At 47.6% G+C, this 18,786-nt stretch overlaps 11 non-coding genes across 11 annotated transcripts; all 11 read left to right on the top strand.

Annotated features, from left to right (window-relative positions):
• Positions 1–1,381: 1,381 nt before the first annotated feature.
• Positions 1,382–1,501, top strand: trnal-caa (transfer RNA leucine (anticodon CAA)). The gene is made up of 2 exons: positions 1,382–1,419; positions 1,456–1,501. It is a non-coding gene; the product is annotated as a tRNA-Leu (tRNA).
• Positions 1,502–3,317: 1,816 nt separating this feature from the next.
• Positions 3,318–3,437, top strand: trnal-uaa (transfer RNA leucine (anticodon UAA)). Its single transcript has 2 exons — positions 3,318–3,355; positions 3,392–3,437. It is a non-coding gene; the product is annotated as a tRNA-Leu (tRNA).
• A 721-nt stretch (positions 3,438–4,158) lies between these two features.
• trnal-caa (transfer RNA leucine (anticodon CAA)) lies at positions 4,159–4,278 on the top strand. The gene is made up of 2 exons: positions 4,159–4,196; positions 4,233–4,278. It is a non-coding gene; the product is annotated as a tRNA-Leu (tRNA).
• Positions 4,279–6,102: 1,824 nt separating this feature from the next.
• On the top strand, positions 6,103–6,222 carry trnal-caa (transfer RNA leucine (anticodon CAA)). The gene is made up of 2 exons: positions 6,103–6,140; positions 6,177–6,222. It is a non-coding gene; the product is annotated as a tRNA-Leu (tRNA).
• A 1,816-nt stretch (positions 6,223–8,038) lies between these two features.
• On the top strand, positions 8,039–8,158 carry trnal-uaa (transfer RNA leucine (anticodon UAA)). Its single transcript has 2 exons — positions 8,039–8,076; positions 8,113–8,158. It is a non-coding gene; the product is annotated as a tRNA-Leu (tRNA).
• Positions 8,159–8,879: 721 nt separating this feature from the next.
• On the top strand, positions 8,880–8,999 carry trnal-caa (transfer RNA leucine (anticodon CAA)). Its single transcript has 2 exons — positions 8,880–8,917; positions 8,954–8,999. It is a non-coding gene; the product is annotated as a tRNA-Leu (tRNA).
• Positions 9,000–10,811: 1,812 nt separating this feature from the next.
• trnal-uaa (transfer RNA leucine (anticodon UAA)) lies at positions 10,812–10,930 on the top strand. The gene is made up of 2 exons: positions 10,812–10,849; positions 10,886–10,930. It is a non-coding gene; the product is annotated as a tRNA-Leu (tRNA).
• Positions 10,931–12,748: 1,818 nt separating this feature from the next.
• On the top strand, positions 12,749–12,868 carry trnal-uaa (transfer RNA leucine (anticodon UAA)). The gene is made up of 2 exons: positions 12,749–12,786; positions 12,823–12,868. It is a non-coding gene; the product is annotated as a tRNA-Leu (tRNA).
• Positions 12,869–14,684: 1,816 nt separating this feature from the next.
• On the top strand, positions 14,685–14,804 carry trnal-uaa (transfer RNA leucine (anticodon UAA)). Its single transcript has 2 exons — positions 14,685–14,722; positions 14,759–14,804. It is a non-coding gene; the product is annotated as a tRNA-Leu (tRNA).
• Positions 14,805–15,525: 721 nt separating this feature from the next.
• Positions 15,526–15,645, top strand: trnal-caa (transfer RNA leucine (anticodon CAA)). The gene is made up of 2 exons: positions 15,526–15,563; positions 15,600–15,645. It is a non-coding gene; the product is annotated as a tRNA-Leu (tRNA).
• A 1,820-nt stretch (positions 15,646–17,465) lies between these two features.
• Positions 17,466–17,585, top strand: trnal-caa (transfer RNA leucine (anticodon CAA)). Its single transcript has 2 exons — positions 17,466–17,503; positions 17,540–17,585. It is a non-coding gene; the product is annotated as a tRNA-Leu (tRNA).
• Positions 17,586–18,786: the final 1,201 nt, after the last annotated feature.

Raw genomic sequence — 18,786 nt, 5'->3', positions numbered from 1 at the left:
GTGAGAGAGAGAGATAGGGTGTGTATATGTGTGTGAGAGAGAGTGAATTTGTATGTGTCTGTGCGAGAGAGACAGAGAGAGCATGAGTCTGTGTGTGAGAGAGAGTGTGTGTCTGTGTGTCTGTGTATGACAGTGTGTGTGAGAGAGAATGTGTGTGAGAGAGAATGTGTGTGAGAGAGAGTGTGTCTGTGAGAGAGAGTGCGTGTGTGTGTGTATGTGAGAGAGAGTGTGTTTGTGTGTGGGTGTGAGAGACAGATAGAGAGTGTGTGAGTGTGTGTGCATGTGAGAGAGAGTGTATATGTGTGTGAGAGAGATTGTGTGTGCATGTGAGTGTTTGGGTGTGTGTGTGAGAGAGAGAGTGCGTGTGTGTGAGAGAGAGTGTGTGTTTGTGAGAGAGAGTGTGTATGTCTACATGTGTTTGTGTGTGAGAGAGAGAGTGTGTCTGTGAGAGAGTGTATATGTGTGGATAGAGAGAGAGAGCATGTGTGTGTGAGAGAGAGTGTGTGTTTGTGAGAGAGAGAGAGTATGTGTGTGAGAGAGAGTGCATGTGTGTGAGAGAGAGGGTGTGTGTGTGTGAGAGAGAGAGAGAGAGTGCGTGTGTGTGAGAAAGAGTGTGTGTGAGGGAGAGGGAGTGTATGTGTGCATGTGAGAGAGTGTGTGTGTTTGTGTGAGAGAGAGAGGAAGAATTTGTTAGTGTGTGTGAGAGAGAGTGTGTGTGTGAGAGAGAGTGTGTGTTTGTGTGAGAGAGTGTGTGTGAGAGTGTGGGTTTGTGTGAGAGAGAGTGTGTGTGTGTGTGTGAGACAGAAAGAGTGTGTGTGTGAGAGAGAGAGAAAGCGCGTGTGTGAGAGAGAGAGTGTGTGTGTATGTGTGAGAGAGAGAAAGAGAGAATTTTTGTGTGTGTGCGTGAGAGAGTGTGTTTTTGTGTGAGTGTGTTTGTGTGTGTGTGAGACAGAAAGAGTATGTGTGTGTGTGAGAGAGAGTGAGAGAGCGTGAGTGTGTCATGTGAGAGAGTGAGTGTGTGTGAGAGAGTGACAGTGTGTGTGTGATAGTGAGTGTGTGAGAGAGTATGTGCATGTGAGAGAGAGAGTGTGTGTGAGAGAGACAGAAAGAGGGAGAATATGTGTGTGTGAGAGGGAGAGAGTGTGTTTGTGTGTGGGTGTGAGAGACAGATAGAGAGTGTGTGTGTGCATGTGCATGTGAGAGAGTGAGTGTGTGTGTGTGTGTGTGTGTGCGAGAGTGAGACTGTGTATGAGGGATTGTTGCTGAGTGTGAATGCAAGGGAGCTGCAGAAATGCGGAATTGCATTTTGTGTCTGCACAAGAGCAAGGTGACTAATTGTACAGAGTGAGAAAGACATCTGGAAGGGCATCTGCAGCAGCTTGTCAGGATGGCCGAGTGGTCTAAGGCGCCAGACTCAAGGAGTGTTAGTCCTTGCTCTGCATCTGGGCTTGTGAATTCTGGTCCCTTCCTAGGGGCGTGGGTTCAAATCCCACTCCTGACATTCTCCACTTTTCCTCAAACAAACCTTCCCACACCCACACAATGCCCCCAAATTTCACAGCTTAATCGAGAGGAGTCACTCCCCCTTCACAAAGATGGAAGAATCCAACCCCTCGGTTTAAAAGATAAGGCTGAGGCATTTGCAGCAATATTGTGTGAGAGAGGGAGCGTTTATGTGAGTGAGTGTGTTTGTGACAGAGAGAGGGTGAATTTTTATGTGTGTGAGAGAGTGTGCTTCTGTGTGAGAGAGAGAGTGTGTGTGTGAGAGGGAGGGAGAGTGTGTGTGTGTGAGAGAGAGTATTATGTGTGTGAGAGAGTGTGTGTGTGAGTTTGTGTGTGAGAGAGTGTGTGTATATGGGAGAGATAGAGTGTGTTTGTGAGAGTGTGTGTGCGTGTGTGAGAGAGATAAAGTGTATGTGTGAGTGTGAGAGAGAGTGTGTGTGTGAGAGAGAGAGATAGGGTGTGTATATGTGTGTGAGAGAGAGTGAATTTGTATGTGTCTGTGCGAGAGAGACAGAGAGAGCATGAGTCTGTGTGTGAGAGAGAGTGTGTGTCTGTGTGTCTGTGTATGACAGTGTGTGTGAGAGAGAATGTGTGTGAGAGAGAATGTGTGTGAGAGAGAGTGTGTCTGTGAGAGAGAGTGCGTGTGTGTGTGTATGTGAGAGAGAGTGTGTTTGTGTGTGCGTGTGAGAGACAGATAGAGAGTGTGTGAGTGTGTGTGCATGTGAGAGAGAGTGTATATGTGTGTGAGAGAGATTGTGTGTGCATGTGAGTGTTTGGGTGTGTGTGTGAGAGAGAGAGTGCGTGTGTGTGAGAGAGAGTGTGTGTTTGTGAGAGAGAGTGTGTATGTCTACATGTGTTTGTGTGTGAGAGAGAGAGTGTGTCTGTGAGAGAGTGTATATGTGTGGATAGAGAGAGAGAGCATGTGTGTGTGAGAGAGAGTGTGTGTTTGTGAGAGAGAGAGAGTATGTGTGTGAGAGAGAGTGCATGTGTGTGAGAGAGAGGGTGTGTGTGTGTGAGAGAGAGAGAGAGAGTGCGTGTGTGTGAGAAAGAGTGTGTGTGAGGGAGAGAGAGTGTATGTGTGCATGTGAGAGAGTGTGTGTGTTTGTGTGAGAGAGAGAGGAAGAATTTGTTAGTGTGTGTGAGAGAGAGTGTGTGTGTGAGAGAGAGTGTGTGTTTGTGTGAGAGAGTGTGTGTGTGAGAGTGTGGGTTTGTGTGAGAGAGAGTGTGTGTGTGTGTGTGAGACAGATAGAGTGTGTGTGTGAGAGAGAGAAAGCGCGTGTGTGAGAGAGAGAGTGTGTGTGTATGTGTGAGAGAGAGAAAGACAGAATTTTTGTGTGTGTGCGTGAGAGAGTGTGTTTTTGTGTGAGTGTGTTTGTGTGTGTGTGAGACAGAAAGAGTATGTGTGTGTGTGAGAGAGAGTGAGAGAGCGTGAGTGTGTCATGTGAGAGAGTGAGTGTGTGTGAGAGAGTGACAGTGTGTGTGTGATAGTGAGTGTGTGAGAGAGTATGTGCATGTGAGAGAGAGAGTGTGTGTGAGAGAGACAGAAAGAGGGAGAATATGTGTGTGTGAGAGGGAGAGAGTGTATTTGTGTGTGGGTGTGAGAGACAGATAGAGAGTGTGTGTGTGCATGTGCATGTGAGAGAGTGAGTGTGTGTGTGTGTGTGCGAGAGTGAGACTGTGTATGAGGGATTGTTGCTGAGTGTGAATGCAAGGGAGCTGCAGAAATGCGGAATTGCATTTTGTGTCTGCACAAGAGCAAGGTGACTAATTGTACAGAGTGAGAAAGACATCTGGAAGGGCATCTGCAGCAGCTTGTCAGGATGGCCGAGTGGTCTAAGGCGCCAGACTTAAGGAATGTTAGTCCTTGCTCTGCATCTGGGCTTGTGAATTCTGGTCCCTTTCTAGGGGCGTGGGTTCAAATCCCTCTCCTGACATTCTCCCCTTTTCCCCAAACAAACCTTCCCACACACACACACTGCCCCCAAATTTCACAGCTTCTTGGAGAGGAGTCACTCCCCCTTCACAAAGATGGAAGAATCCAACCCCTCGGTTTCAAAGATAAGGCTGAGGCATTTGCAACAATTTTGTTTGAGCGTGTGACAGAGGGAGCGTTTATGTGAGTGAGTGTGTTTGTGACAGAGAGAGGGCTAATTTTTATGTGTGTGAGAGAGTGTGCTTGTGTGTGAGAGAGAGAGTGTGTGCATGTGAGAGAGTGGGAGTGTGTGTGAGAGAGTGTGTGTGTGTTTGTGTGTGAGAGAGAGAGGAAGAATTTGTTAGTGTGTGTGAGAAAGAGCGTGTGTGTGAGAGAGAGTGTGTGTGTAAGAGAGAGTGTGTCTTTGTGTGAGAGAGTGTGTGTGTGAGAGTGTGGGTTTGTGTGAGAGAGAGAGTGTGTGTGAGAGAGTGTGTGAGAGGGTCTGTGTGAGAGAGTGTGTGTGTGTGTGTGAGAGGGAGTGTGTGTGTCAGTGTGTGTGAGAGGGTGTGTGAGAGAGAGAGAGTGTGTGTGTGTGAGAGAGTGGGTGTCTATGAGGGATTGTTGCTGAGTGTGAATGCAAGGGAGCTGCAGAAATGCGGAATTGCATTTTGTGTCTGCACAAGAGCAAGGTGACTAATTGTACAGAGTGAGAAAGACATCTGGAAGGGCATCTGCAGCAGCTTGTCAGGATGGCCGAGTGGTCTAAGGCGCCAGACTCAAGGAGTGTTAGTCCTTGCTCTGCATCTGGGCTTGTGAATTCTGGTCCCTTCCTAGGGGCGTGGGTTCAAATCCCACTCCTGACATTCTCCACTTTTTCTCAAACAAACCTTCCCACACCCACACAATGCCCCCAAATTTCACAGCTTATTCGAGAGGAGTCACTCCCCCTTCACAAAGATGGAAGAATCCAACCCCTCGGTTTAAAAGATAAGGCTGAGGCATTTGCAGCAATATTGTGTGAGAGAGGGAGCGTTTATGTGAGTGAGTGTGTTTGTGACAGAGAGAGGGTGAATTTTTATGTGTGTGAGAGAGTGTGCTTCTGTGTGAGAGAGAGAGTGTGTGTGTGAGAGGGAGGGAGAGTGTGTGTGTGTGAGAGAGAGTATTATGTGTGTGAGAGAGTGTGTGTGTGAGTTTGTGTGTGAGAGAGTGTGTGTATATGGGAGAGATAGAGTGTGTTTGTGAGAGTGTGTGTGTGCGTGTGTGAGAGAGATAAAGTGTATGTGTGAGTGTGAGAGAGAGTGTGTGTGTGAGAGAGAGAGATAGGGTGTGTATATGTGTGTGAGAGAGAGTGAATTTGTATGTGTCTGTGCGAGAGAGACAGAGAGAGCATGAGTCTGTGTGTGAGAGAGAGTGTGTGTCTGTGTGTCTGTGTATGACAGTGTGTGTGAGAGAGAATGTGTGTGAGAGAGAATGTGTGTGAGAGAGAGTGTGTCTGTGAGAGAGAGTGCGTGTGTGTGTGTATGTGAGAGAGAGTGTGTTTGTGTGTGGGTGTGAGAGACAGATAGAGAGTGTGTGAGTGTGTGTGCATGTGAGAGAGAGTGTATATGTGTGTGAGAGAGATTGTGTGTGCATGTGAGTGTTTGGGTGTGTGTGTGAGAGAGAGAGTGCGTGTGTGTGAGAGAGAGTGTGTGTTTGTGAGAGAGAGTGTGTATGTCTACATGTGTTTGTGTGTGAGAGAGAGAGTGTGTCTGTGAGAGAGTGTATATGTGTGGATAGAGAGAGAGAGCATGTGTGTGTGAGAGAGAGTGTGTGTTTGTGAGAGAGAGAGAGTATGTGTGTGAGAGAGAGTGCATGTGTGTGAGAGAGAGGGTGTGTGTGTGTGAGAGAGAGAGAGAGAGTGCGTGTGTGTGAGAAAGAGTGTGTGTGAGGGAGAGGGAGTGTATGTGTGCATGTGAGAGAGTGTGTGTGTTTGTGTGAGAGAGAGAGGAAGAATTTGTTAGTGTGTGTGAGAGAGAGTGTGTGTGTGAGAGAGAGTGTGTGTTTGTGTGAGAGAGTGTGTGTGAGAGTGTGGGTTTGTGTGAGAGAGAGTGTGTGTGTGTGTGTGAGACAGAAAGAGTGTGTGTGTGAGAGAGAGAGAAAGCGCGTGTGTGAGAGAGAGAGTGTGTGTGTATGTGTGAGAGAGAGAAAGAGAGAATTTTTGTGTGTGTGCGTGAGAGAGTGTGTTTTTGTGTGAGTGTGTTTGTGTGTGTGTGAGACAGAAAGAGTATGTGTGTGTGTGAGAGAGAGTGAGAGAGCGTGAGTGTGTCATGTGAGAGAGTGAGTGTGTGTGAGAGAGTGACAGTGTGTGTGTGATAGTGAGTGTGTGAGAGAGTATGTGCATGTGAGAGAGAGAGTGTGTGTGAGAGAGACAGAAAGAGGGAGAATATGTGTGTGTGAGAGGGAGAGAGTGTGTTTGTGTGTGGGTGTGAGAGACAGATAGAGAGTGTGTGTGTGCATGTGCATGTGAGAGAGTGAGTGTGTGTGTGTGTGTGTGTGTGCGAGAGTGAGACTGTGTATGAGGGATTGTTGCTGAGTGTGAATGCAAGGGAGCTGCAGAAATGCGGAATTGCATTTTGTGTCTGCACAAGAGCAAGGTGACTAATTGTACAGAGTGAGAAAGACATCTGGAAGGGCATCTGCAGCAGCTTGTCAGGATGGCCGAGTGGTCTAAGGCGCCAGACTCAAGGAGTGTTAGTCCTTGCTCTGCATCTGGGCTTGTGAATTCTGGTCCCTTCCTAGGGGCGTGGGTTCAAATCCCACTCCTGACATTCTCCACTTTTCCTCAAACAAACCTTCCCACACCCACACAATGCCCCCAAATTTCACAGCTTAATCGAGAGGAGTCACTCCCCCTTCACAAAGATGGAAGAATCCAACCCCTCGGTTTAAAAGATAAGGCTGAGGCATTTGCAGCAATATTGTGTGAGAGAGGGAGCGTTTATGTGAGTGAGTGTGTTTGTGACAGAGAGAGGGTGAATTTTTATGTGTGTGAGAGAGTGTGCTTCTGTGTGAGAGAGAGAGTGTGTGTGTGAGAGGGAGGGAGAGTGTGTGTGTGTGAGAGAGAGTATTATGTGTGTGAGAGAGTGTGTGTGTGAGTTTGTGTGTGAGAGAGTGTGTGTATATGGGAGAGATAGAGTGTGTTTGTGAGAGTGTGTGTGCGTGTGTGAGAGAGATAAAGTGTATGTGTGAGTGTGAGAGAGAGTGTGTGTGTGAGAGAGAGAGATAGGGTGTGTATATGTGTGTGAGAGAGAGTGAATTTGTATGTGTCTGTGCGAGAGAGACAGAGAGAGCATGAGTCTGTGTGTGAGAGAGAGTGTGTGTCTGTGTGTCTGTGTATGACAGTGTGTGTGAGAGAGAATGTGTGTGAGAGAGAATGTGTGTGAGAGAGAGTGTGTCTGTGAGAGAGAGTGCGTGTGTGTGTGTATGTGAGAGAGAGTGTGTTTGTGTGTGCGTGTGAGAGACAGATAGAGAGTGTGTGAGTGTGTGTGCATGTGAGAGAGAGTGTATATGTGTGTGAGAGAGATTGTGTGTGCATGTGAGTGTTTGGGTGTGTGTGTGAGAGAGAGAGTGCGTGTGTGTGAGAGAGAGTGTGTGTTTGTGAGAGAGAGTGTGTATGTCTACATGTGTTTGTGTGTGAGAGAGAGAGTGTGTCTGTGAGAGAGTGTATATGTGTGGATAGAGAGAGAGAGCATGTGTGTGTGAGAGAGAGTGTGTGTTTGTGAGAGAGAGAGAGTATGTGTGTGAGAGAGAGTGCATGTGTGTGAGAGAGAGGGTGTGTGTGTGTGAGAGAGAGAGAGAGAGTGCGTGTGTGTGAGAAAGAGTGTGTGTGAGGGAGAGAGAGTGTATGTGTGCATGTGAGAGAGTGTGTGTGTTTGTGTGAGAGAGAGAGGAAGAATTTGTTAGTGTGTGTGAGAGAGAGTGTGTGTGTGAGAGAGAGTGTGTGTTTGTGTGAGAGAGTGTGTGTGTGAGAGTGTGGGTTTGTGTGAGAGAGAGTGTGTGTGTGTGTGTGAGACAGATAGAGTGTGTGTGTGAGAGAGAGAAAGCGCGTGTGTGAGAGAGAGAGTGTGTGTGTATGTGTGAGAGAGAGAAAGACAGAATTTTTGTGTGTGTGCGTGAGAGAGTGTGTTTTTGTGTGAGTGTGTTTGTGTGTGTGTGAGACAGAAAGAGTATGTGTGTGTGTGAGAGAGAGTGAGAGAGCGTGAGTGTGTCATGTGAGAGAGTGAGTGTGTGTGAGAGAGTGACAGTGTGTGTGTGATAGTGAGTGTGTGAGAGAGTATGTGCATGTGAGAGAGAGAGTGTGTGTGAGAGAGACAGAAAGAGGGAGAATATGTGTGTGTGAGAGGGAGAGAGTGTATTTGTGTGTGGGTGTGAGAGACAGATAGAGAGTGTGTGTGTGCATGTGCATGTGAGAGAGTGAGTGTGTGTGTGTGTGTGCGAGAGTGAGACTGTGTATGAGGGATTGTTGCTGAGTGTGAATGCAAGGGAGCTGCAGAAATGCGGAATTGCATTTTGTGTCTGCACAAGAGCAAGGTGACTAATTGTACAGAGTGAGAAAGACATCTGGAAGGGCATCTGCAGCAGCTTGTCAGGATGGCCGAGTGGTCTAAGGCGCCAGACTTAAGGAATGTTAGTCCTTGCTCTGCATCTGGGCTTGTGAATTCTGGTCCCTTTCTAGGGGCGTGGGTTCAAATCCCTCTCCTGACATTCTCCCCTTTTCCCCAAACAAACCTTCCCACACACACACACTGCCCCCAAATTTCACAGCTTCTTGGAGAGGAGTCACTCCCCCTTCACAAAGATGGAAGAATCCAACCCCTCGGTTTCAAAGATAAGGCTGAGGCATTTGCAACAATTTTGTTTGAGCGTGTGACAGAGGGAGCGTTTATGTGAGTGAGTGTGTTTGTGACAGAGAGAGGGCTAATTTTTATGTGTGTGAGAGAGTGTGCTTGTGTGTGAGAGAGAGAGTGTGTGCATGTGAGAGAGTGGGAGTGTGTGTGAGAGAGTGTGTGTGTGTTTGTGTGTGAGAGAGAGAGGAAGAATTTGTTAGTGTGTGTGAGAAAGAGCGTGTGTGTGAGAGAGAGTGTGTGTGTAAGAGAGAGTGTGTCTTTGTGTGAGAGAGTGTGTGTGTGAGAGTGTGGGTTTGTGTGAGAGAGAGAGTGTGTGTGAGAGAGTGTGTGAGAGGGTCTGTGTGAGAGAGTGTGTGTGTGTGTGTGAGAGGGAGTGTGTGTGTCAGTGTGTGTGAGAGGGTGTGTGAGAGAGAGAGAGTGTGTGTGTGTGAGAGAGTGGGTGTCTATGAGGGATTGTTGCTGAGTGTGAATGCAAGGGAGCTGCAGAAATGCGGAATTGCATTTTGTGTCTGCACAAGAGCAAGGTGACTAATTGTACAGAGTGAGAAAGACATCTGGAAGGGCATCTGCAGCAGCTTGTCAGGATGGCCGAGTGGTCTAAGGCGCCAGACTCAAGGAGTGTTAGTCCTTGCTCTGCATCTGGGCTTGTGAATTCTGGTCCCTTCCTAGGGGGGTGGGTTCAAATCCCACTCCTGACATTCTCCACTTTTGCTCAAACAAACCTTCCCACACCCACACAATGCCCCCAAATTTCACAGCTTATTCGAGAGGAGTCACTCCCCCTTCACAAAGATGGAAGAATCCAACCCCTCGGTTTAAAAGATAAGGCTGAGGCATTTGCAGCAATATTGTGTGAGAGAGGGAGCGTTTATGTGAGTGAGTGTGTTTGTGACAGAGAGAGGGTGAATTTTTATGTGTGTGAGAGAGTGTGCTTGTGTGTGAGAGAGAGAGTGTGTGTGTGAGAGGGAGGGAGAGTGTGTGTGTGTGAGAGAGAGTATTATGTGTGTGAGAGAGTGTGTGTGTGAGTTTGTGTGTGAGAGAGTGTGTGTATATGGGAGAGATAGAGTGTGTTTGTGAGAGTGTGTGTGTGCGTGTGTGAGAGAGATAAAGTGTATGTGTGAGTGTGAGAGAGAGTGTGTGTGTGAGAGAGAGAGATAGGGTGTGTATATGTGTGTGAGAGAGAGTGAATTTGTATGTGTCTGTGCGAGAGAGACAGAGAGAGCATGAGTCTGTGTGTGAGAGAGAGTGTGTGTCTGTGTGTCTGTGTATGACAGTGTGTGTGAGAGAGAATGTGTGTGAGAGAGAATGTGTGTGAGAGAGAGTGTGTCTGTGAGAGAGAGTGCGTGTGTGTGTGTATGTGAGAGAGAGTGTGTTTGTGTGTGGGTGTGAGAGACAGGTAGAGAGTGTGTGAGTGTGTGTGCATGTGAGAGAGAGTGTATATGTGTGTGAGAGAGATTGTGTGTGCATGTGAGTGTTTGGGTGTGTGTGTGAGAGAGAGAGTGCGTGTGTGTGTGAGAGAGTGTGTGTTTGTGAGAGAGAGTGTGTATGTCTACATGTGTTTGTGTGTGAGAGAGAGAGTGTGTCTGTGAGAGAGTGTATATGTGTGGATAGAGAGAGAGAGCATGTGTGTGTGAGAGAGAGTGTGTGTTTGTGAGAGAGAGAGAGTATGTGTGTGAGAGAGAGTGCATGTGTGTGAGAGAGAGGGTGTGTGTGTGTGAGAGAGAGAGAGAGAGTGCGTGTGTGTGAGAAAGAGTGTGTGTGAGGGAGAGGGAGTGTATGTGTGCATGTGAGAGAGTGTGTGTGTTTGTGTGAGAGAGAGAGGAAGAATTTGTTAGTGTGTGTGAGAGAGAGTGTGTGTGTGAGAGAGAGTGTGTGTTTGTGTGAGAGAGTGTGTGTGAGAGTGTGGGTTTGTGTGAGAGAGAGTGTGTGTGTGTGTGAGACAGAAAGAGTGTGTGTGTGAGAGAGAGAGAAAGCGCGTGTGTGAGAGAGAGAGTGTGTGTGTATGTGTGAGAGAGAGAAAGAGAGAATTTTTGTGTGTGTGCGTGAGAGAGTGTGTTTTTGTGTGAGTGTGTTTGTGTGTGTGTGAGACAGAAAGAGTATGTGTGTGTGTGAGAGAGAGTGAGAGAGCGTGAGTGTGTCATGTGAGAGAGTGAGTGTGTGTGAGAGAGTGACAGTGTGTGTGTGATAGTGAGTGTGTGAGAGAGTATGTGCATGTGAGAGAGAGAGTGTGTGTGAGAGAGACAGAAAGAGGGAGAATATGTGTGTGTGAGAGGGAGAGAGTGTGTTTGTGTGTGGGTGTGAGAGACAGATAGAGAGTGTGTGTGTGCATGTGCATGTGAGAGAGTGAGTGTGTGTGTGTGCGAGAGTGAGACTGTGTATGAGGGATTGTTGCTGAGTGTGAATGCAAGGGAGCTGCAGAAATGCGGAATTGCATTTTGTGTCTGCACAAGAGCAAGGTGACTAATTGTACAGAGTGAGAAAGACATCTGGAAGGGCATCTGCAGCAGCTTGTCAGGATGGCCGAGTGGTCTAAGGCGCCAGACTTAAGGAGTGTTAGTCCTTGCTCTGCATCTGGGCTTGTGAATTCTGGTCCCTTTTAGGGGCGTGGGTCCAAATCCCACTCCTGACATTCTCCACTTTTCCTCAAACAAACCTTCCCACTCCCACACAATGCCCCCAAATTTCACAGCTTTTTCGAGAGGAGTCACTCCCCCTTCACAAAGATGGAAGAATCCAATCCCTTGGTTTAAAAGATAAGGCTGAGGCATTTGCAGCAATTTTGTGTGAGAGAGGGAGCGTTTATGTGAGTGAGTGTGTTTGTGACAGAGAGAGGGTGAATTTTTATGTGTGTGAGAGAGTGTGCTTGTGTGTGAGAGAGAGAGTGTGTGTGTGAGAGGGAGGGAGAGTGTGTGTGTGTGAGAGAGAGTATTATGTGTGTGAGAGAGTGTGTGTGTGAGTTTGTGTGTGAGAGAGTGTGTGTATATGGGAGAGATAGAGTGTGTTTGTGAGAGTGTGTGTGTGCGTGTGTGAGAGAGATAAAGTGTATGTGTGAGTGTGAGAGAGAGTGTGTGTGTGAGAGAGAGAGATAGGGTGTGTATATGTGTGTGAGAGAGAGTGAATTTGTATGTGTCTGTGCGAGAGAAACAGAGAGAGCATGAGTCTGTGTGTGAGAGAGAGTGTGTGTCTGTGTGTCTGTGTATGACAGTGTGTGTGAGAGAGAATGTGTGTGAGAGAGAATGTGTGTGAGAGAGAGTGTGTCTGTGAGAGAGAGTGCGTGTGTGTGTGTATGTGAGAGAGAGTGTGTTTGTGTGTGGGTGTGAGAGACAGATAGAGAGTGTGTGAGTGTGTGTGCATGTGAGAGAGAGTGTATATGTGTGTGAGAGAGATTGTGTGTGCATGTGAGTGTTTGGGTGTGTGTGTGAGAGAGAGAGTGCGTGTGTGTGAGAGAGAGTGTGTGTTTGTGAGAGAGAGTGTGTATGTCTACATGTGTTTGTGTGTGAGAGAGAGAGTGTGTCTGTGAGAGAGTGTATATGTGTGGATAGAGAGAGAGAGCATGTGTGTGTGAGAGAGAGTGTGTGTTTGTGAGAGAGAGAGAGTATGTGTGTGAGAGAGAGTGCATGTGTGTGAGAGAGAGGGTGTGTGTGTGTGAGAGAGAGAGAGAGAGTGCGTGTGTGTGAGAAAGAGTGTGTGTGAGGGAGAGGGAGTGTATGTGTGCATGTGAGAGAGTGTGTGTGTTTGTGTGAGAGAGAGAGGAAGAATTTGTTAGTGTGTGTGAGAGAGAGTGTGTGTGTGAGAGAGAGTGTGTGTTTGTGTGAGAGAGTGTGTGTGTGAGAGTGTGGGTTTGTGTGAGAGAGAGTGTGTGTGTGTGTGTGAGACAGATAGAGTGTGTGTGTGAGAGAGAGAAAGCGCGTGTGTGAGAGAGAGAGTGTGTGTGTATGTGTGAGAGAGAGAAAGAGAGAATTTTTGTGTGTGTGCGTGAGAGAGTGTGTTTTTGTGTGAGTGTGTTTGTGTGTGTGTGAGACAGAAAGAGTATGTGTGTGTGTGAGAGAGAGTGAGAGAGCGTGAGTGTGTCATGTGAGAGAGTGAGTGTGTGTGAGAGAGTGACAGTGTGTGTGTGATAGTGAGTGTGTGAGAGAGTATGTGCATGTGAGAGAGAGAGTGTGTGTGAGAGAGACAGAAAGAGGGAGAATATGTGTGTGTGAGAGGGAGAGAGTGTATTTGTGTGTGGGTGTGAGAGACAGATAGAGAGTGTGTGTGTGCATGTGCATGTGAGAGAGTGAGTGTGTGTGTGTGTGTGCGAGAGTGAGACTGTGTATGAGGGATTGTTGCTGAGTGTGAATGCAAGGGAGCTGCAGAAATGCGGAATTGCATTTTGTGTCTGCACAAGAGCAAGGTGACTAATTGTACAGAGTGAGAAAGACATCTGGAAGGGCATCTGCAGCAGCTTGTCAGGATGGCCGAGTGGTCTAAGGCGCCAGACTTAAGGAATGTTAGTCCTTGCTCTGCATCTGGGCTTGTGAATTCTGGTCCCTTTCTAGGGGCGTGGGTTTAAATCCCACTCCTGACATTCTCCACTTTTCCTCAAACAAACCTTCCCACACCCACACAATGCCCCCAAATTTCACAGCTTCTTGGAGAGGAGTCACTCCCCCTTCACAAAGATGGAAGAATCCAACCCCTGGGTTTCAAAGATAAGGCTGAGGCATTTGCAGCAATATTGTGTGAGAGAGGGAGCGTTTATGTGAGTGAGTGTGTTTGTGACAGAGAGAGGGTGAATTTTTATGTGTGTGAGAGAGTGTGCTTCTGTGTGAGAGAGAGAGTGTGTGTGTGAGAGGGAGGGAGAGTGTGTGTGTGTGAGAGAGAGTATTATGTGTGTGAGAGAGTGTGTGTGTGAGTTTGTGTGTGAGAGAGTGTGTGTATATGGGAGAGATAGAGTGTGTTTGTGAGAGTGTGTGTGCGTGTGTGAGAGAGATAAAGTGTATGTGTGAGTGTGAGAGAGAGTGTGTGTGTGAGAGAGAGAGATAGGGTGTGTATATGTGTGTGAGAGAGAGTGAATTTGTATGTGTCTGTGCGAGAGAGACAGAGAGAGCATGAGTCTGTGTGTGAGAGAGAGTGTGTGTCTGTGTGTCTGTGTATGACAGTGTGTGTGAGAGAGAATGTGTGTGAGAGAGAATGTGTGTGAGAGAGAGTGTGTCTGTGAGAGAGAGTGCGTGTGTGTGTGTATGTGAGAGAGAGTGTGTTTGTGTGTGCGTGTGAGAGACAGATAGAGAGTGTGTGAGTGTGTGTGCATGTGAGAGAGAGTGTATATGTGTGTGAGAGAGATTGTGTGTGCATGTGAGTGTTTGGGTGTGTGTGTGAGAGAGAGAGTGCGTGTGTGTGAGAGAGAGTGTGTGTTTGTGAGAGAGAGTGTGTATGTCTACATGTGTTTGTGTGTGAGAGAGAGAGTGTGTCTGTGAGAGAGTGTATATGTGTGGATAGAGAGAGAGAGCATGTGTGTGTGAGAGAGAGTGTGTGTTTGTGAGAGAGAGAGAGTATGTGTGTGAGAGAGAGTGCATGTGTGTGAGAGAGAGGGTGTGTGTGTGTGAGAGAGAGAGAGAGAGTGCGTGTGTGTGAGAAAGAGTGTGTGTGAGGGAGAGAGAGTGTATGTGTGCATGTGAGAGAGTGTGTGTGTTTGTGTGAGAGAGAGAGGAAGAATTTGTTAGTGTGTGTGAGAGAGAGTGTGTGTGTGAGAGAGAGTGTGTGTTTGTGTGAGAGAGTGTGTGTGTGAGAGTGTGGGTTTGTGTGAGAGAGAGTGTGTGTGTGTGTGTGAGACAGATAGAGTGTGTGTGTGAGAGAGAGAAAGCGCGTGTGTGAGAGAGAGAGTGTGTGTGTATGTGTGAGAGAGAGAAAGAGAGAATTTTTGTGTGTGTGCGTGAGAGAGTGTGTTTTTGTGTGAGTGTGTTTGTGTGTGTGTGAGACAGAAAGAGTATGTGTGTGTGTGAGAGAGAGTGAGAGAGCGTGAGTGTGTCATGTGAGAGAGTGAGTGTGTGTGAGAGAGTGACAGTGTGTGTGTGATAGTGAGTGTGTGAGAGAGTATGTGCATGTGAGAGAGAGAGTGTGTGTGAGAGAGACAGAAAGAGGGAGAATATGTGTGTGTGAGAGGGAGAGAGTGTATTTGTGTGTGGGTGTGAGAGACAGATAGAGAGTGTGTGTGTGCATGTGCATGTGAGAGAGTGAGTGTGTGTGTGTGTGTGCGAGAGTGAGACTGTGTATGAGGGATTGTTGCTGAGTGTGAATGCAAGGGAGCTGCAGAAATGCGGAATTGCATTTTGTGTCTGCACAAGAGCAAGGTGACTAATTGTACAGAGTGAGAAAGACATCTGGAAGGGCATCTGCAGCAGCTTGTCAGGATGGCAGAGTGGTCTAAGGCGCCAGACTTAAGGAATGTTAGTCCTTGCTCTGCATCTGGGCTTGTGAATTCTGGTCCCTTTCTAGGGGCGTGGGTTCAAATCCCACTCCTGACATTCTCCCCTTTTCCCCAAACAAACCTTCCCACACACACACACTGCCCCCAAATTTCACAGCTTCTTGGAGAGGAGTCACTCCCCCTTCACAAAGATGGAAGAATCCAACCCCTCGGTTTCAAAGATAAGACTGAGGCATTTGCAACAATTTTGTTTGAGCGTGTGACAGAGGGAGCGTTTATGTGAGTGAGTGTGTTTGTGACAGAGAGAGGGCTAATTTTTATGTGTGTGAGAGAGTGTGCTTGTGTGTGAGAGAGAGAGTGTGTGCATGTGAGAGAGTGGGAGTGTGTGTGAGAGAGTGTGTGTGTGTTTGTGTGTGAGAGAGAGAGGAAGAATTTGTTAGTGTGTGTGAGAAAGAGCGTGTGTGTGAGAGAGAGTGTGTGTGTAAGAGAGAGTGTGTCTTTGTGTGAGAGAGTGTGTGTGTGAGAGTGTGGGTTTGTGTGAGAGAGAGAGTGTGTGTGAGAGAGTGTGTGAGAGGGTCTGTGTGAGAGAGTGTGTGTGTGTGTGTGAGAGGGAGTGTGTGTGTCAGTGTGTGTGAGAGGGTGTGTGAGAGAGAGAGAGTGTGTGTGTGTGAGAGAGTGGGTGTCTATGAGGGATTGTTGCTGAGTGTGAATGCAAGGGAGCTGCAGAAATGCGGAATTGCATTTTGTGTCTGCACAAGAGCAAGGTGACTAATTGTACAGAGTGAGAAAGACATCTGGAAGGGCATCTGCAGCAGCTTGTCAGGATGGCCGAGTGGTCTAAGGCGCCAGACTCAAGGAGTGTTAGTCCTTGCTCTGCATCTGGGCTTGTGAATTCTGGTCCCTTCCTAGGGGCGTGGGTTCAAATCCCACTCCTGACATTCTCCACTTTTCCTCAAACAAACCTTCCCACACCCACACAATGCCCCCAAATTTCACAGCTTATTCGAGAGGAGTCACTCCCCCTTCACAAAGATGGAAGAATCCAACCCCTGGGTTTCAAAGATAAGGCTGAGGCATTTGCAGCAATATTGTGTGAGAGAGGGAGCGTTTATGTGAGTGAGTGTGTTTGTGACAGAGAGAGGGTGAATTTTTATGTGTGTGAGAGAGTGTGCTTCTGTGTGAGAGAGAGAGTGTGTGTGTGAGAGGGAGGGAGAGTGTGTGTGTGTGAGAGAGAGTATTATGTGTGTGAGAGAGTGTGTGTGTGAGTTTGTGTGTGAGAGAGTGTGTGTATATGGGAGAGATAGAGTGTGTTTGTGAGAGTGTGTGTGTGCGTGTGTGAGAGAGATAAAGTGTATGTGTGAGTGTGAGAGAGAGTGTGTGTGTGAGAGAGAGAGATAGGGTGTGTATATGTGTGTGAGAGAGAGTGAATTTGTATGTGTCTGTGCGAGAGAGACAGAGAGAGCATGAGTCTGTGTGTGAGAGAGAGTGTGTGTCTGTGTGTCTGTGTATGACAGTGTGTGTGAGAGAGAATGTGTGTGAGAGAGAATGTGTGTGAGAGAGAGTGTGTCTGTGAGAGAGAGTGCGTGTGTGTGTGTATGTGAGAGAGAGTGTGTTTGTGTGTGGGTGTGAGAGACAGATAGAGAGTGTGTGAGTGTGTGTGCATGTGAGAGAGAGTGTATATGTGTGTGAGAGAGATTGTGTGTGCATGTGAGTGTTTGGGTGTGTGTGTGAGAGAGAGAGTGCGTGTGTGTGAGAGAGAGTGTGTGTTTGTGAGAGAGAGTGTGTATGTCTACATGTGTTTGTGTGTGAGAGAGAGAGTGTGTCTGTGAGAGAGTGTATATGTGTGGATAGAGAGAGAGAGCATGTGTGTGTGAGAGAGAGTGTGTGTTTGTGAGAGAGAGAGAGTATGTGTGTGAGAGAGAGTGCATGTGTGTGAGAGAGAGGGTGTGTGTGTGTGAGAGAGAGAGAGAGAGTGCGTGTGTGTGAGAAAGAGTGTGTGTGAGGGAGAGAGAGTGTATGTGTGCATGTGAGAGAGTGTGTGTGTTTGTGTGAGAGAGAGAGGAAGAATTTGTTAGTGTGTGTGAGAGAGAGTGTGTGTGTGAGAGAGAGTGTGTGTTTGTGTGAGAGAGTGTGTGTGAGAGTGTGGGTTTGTGTGAGAGAGAGTGTGTGTGTGTGTGTGAGACAGAAAGAGTGTGTGTGTGAGAGAGAGAGAAAGCGCGTGTGTGAGAGAGAGAGTGTGTGTGTATGTGTGAGAGAGAGAAAGAGAGAATTTTTGTGTGTGTGCGTGAGAGAGTGTGTTTTTGTGTGAGTGTGTTTGTGTGTGTGTGAGACAGAAAGAGTATGTGTGTGTGTGAGAGAGAGTGAGAGAGCGTGAGTGTGTCATGTGAGAGAGTGAGTGTGTGTGAGAGAGTGACAGTGTGTGTGTGATAGTGAGTGTGTGAGAGAGTATGTGCATGTGAGAGAGAGAGTGTGTGTGAGAGAGACAGAAAGAGGGAGAATATGTGTGTGTGAGAGGGAGAGAGTGTGTTTGTGTGTGGGTGTGAGAGACAGATAGAGAGTGTGTGTGTGCATGTGCATGTGAGAGAGTGAGTGTGTGTGTGTGTGTGTGCGAGAGTGAGACTGTGTATGAGGGATTGTTGCTGAGTGTGAATGCAAGGGAGCTGCAGAAATGCGGAATTGCATTTTGTGTCTGCACAAGAGCAAGGTGACTAATTGTACAGAGTGAGAAAGACATCTGGAAGGGCATCTGCAGCAGCTTGTCAGGATGGCCGAGTGGTCTAAGGCGCCAGACTCAAGGAGTGTTAGTCCTTGCTCTGCATCTGGACTTGTGAATTCTGGTCCCTTCCTAGGGGCGTGGGTTCAAATCCCACTCCTGACATTCTCCACTTTTCCTCAAACAAACCTTCCCACACCCACACAATGCCCCCAAATTTCACAGCTTATTCGAGAGGAGTCACTCCCCCTTCACAAAGATGGAAGAATCCAACCCCTGGGTTTCAAAGATAAGGCTGAGGCATTTGCAGCAATATTGTGTGAGAGAGGGAGCGTTTATGTGAGTGAGTGTGTTTGTGACAGAGAGAGGGTGAATTTTTATGTGTGTGAGAGAGTGTGCTTCTGTGTGAGAGAGAGAGTGTGTGTGTGAGAGGGAGGGAGAGTGTGTGTGTGTGAGAGAGAGTATTATGTGTGTGAGAGAGTGTGTGTGTGAGTTTGTGTGTGAGAGAGTGTGTGTATATGGGAGAGATAGAGTGTGTTTGTGAGAGTGTGTGTGTGCGTGTGTGAGAGAGATAAAGTGTATGTGTGAGTGTGAGAGAGAGTGTGTGTGTGAGAGAGAGAGATAGGGTGTGTATATGTGTGTGAGAGAGAGTGAATTTGTATGTGTCTGTGCGAGAGAGACAGAGAGAGCATGAGTCTGTGTGTGAGAGAGAGTGTGTGTCTGTGTGTCTGTGTATGACAGTGTGTGTGAGAGAGAATGTGTGTGAGAGAGAATGTGTGTGAGAGAGAGTGTGTCTGTGAGAGAGAGTGCGTGTGTGTGTGTATGTGAGAGAGAGTGTGTTTGTGTGTGGGTGTGAGAGACAGATAGAGAGTGTGTGAGTGTGTGTGCATGTGAGAGAGAGTGTATATGTGTGTGAGAGAGATTGTGTGTGCATGTGAGTGTTTGGGTGTGTGTGTGAGAGAGAGAGTGCGTGTGTGTGAGGGAGAGTGTGTGTTTGTGAGAGAGAGTGTGTATGTCTACATGTGTTTGTGTGTGAGAGAGAGAGTGTGTCTGTGAGAGAGTGTATATGTGTGGATAGAGAGAGAGAGCATGTGTGTGTGAGAGAGAGTGTGTGTTTGTGAGAGAGAGAGAGTATGTGTGTGAGAGAGAGTGCATGTGTGTGAGAGAGAGGGTGTGTGTGTGTGAGAGAGAGAGAGAGAGTGCGTGTGTGTGAGAAAGAGTGTGTGTGAGGGAGAGGGAGTGTATGTGTGCATGTGAGAGAGTGTGTGTGTTTGTGTGAGAGAGAGAGGAAGAATTTGTTAGTGTGTGTGAGAGAGAGTGTGTGTGTGAGAGAGAGTGTGTGTTTGTGTGAGAGAGTGTGTGTGAG

This window comes from Chiloscyllium plagiosum, unplaced genomic scaffold (assembly GCF_037043375.1).
Source record: "Chiloscyllium plagiosum isolate Xiang-an unplaced genomic scaffold, Cpla_swu_hap1 HiC_scaffold_24, whole genome shotgun sequence".
Lineage (NCBI taxonomy): Eukaryota > Metazoa > Chordata > Chondrichthyes > Orectolobiformes > Hemiscylliidae > Chiloscyllium > Chiloscyllium plagiosum.
This window is presented reverse-complemented; position numbering and strand designations above follow the sequence as displayed.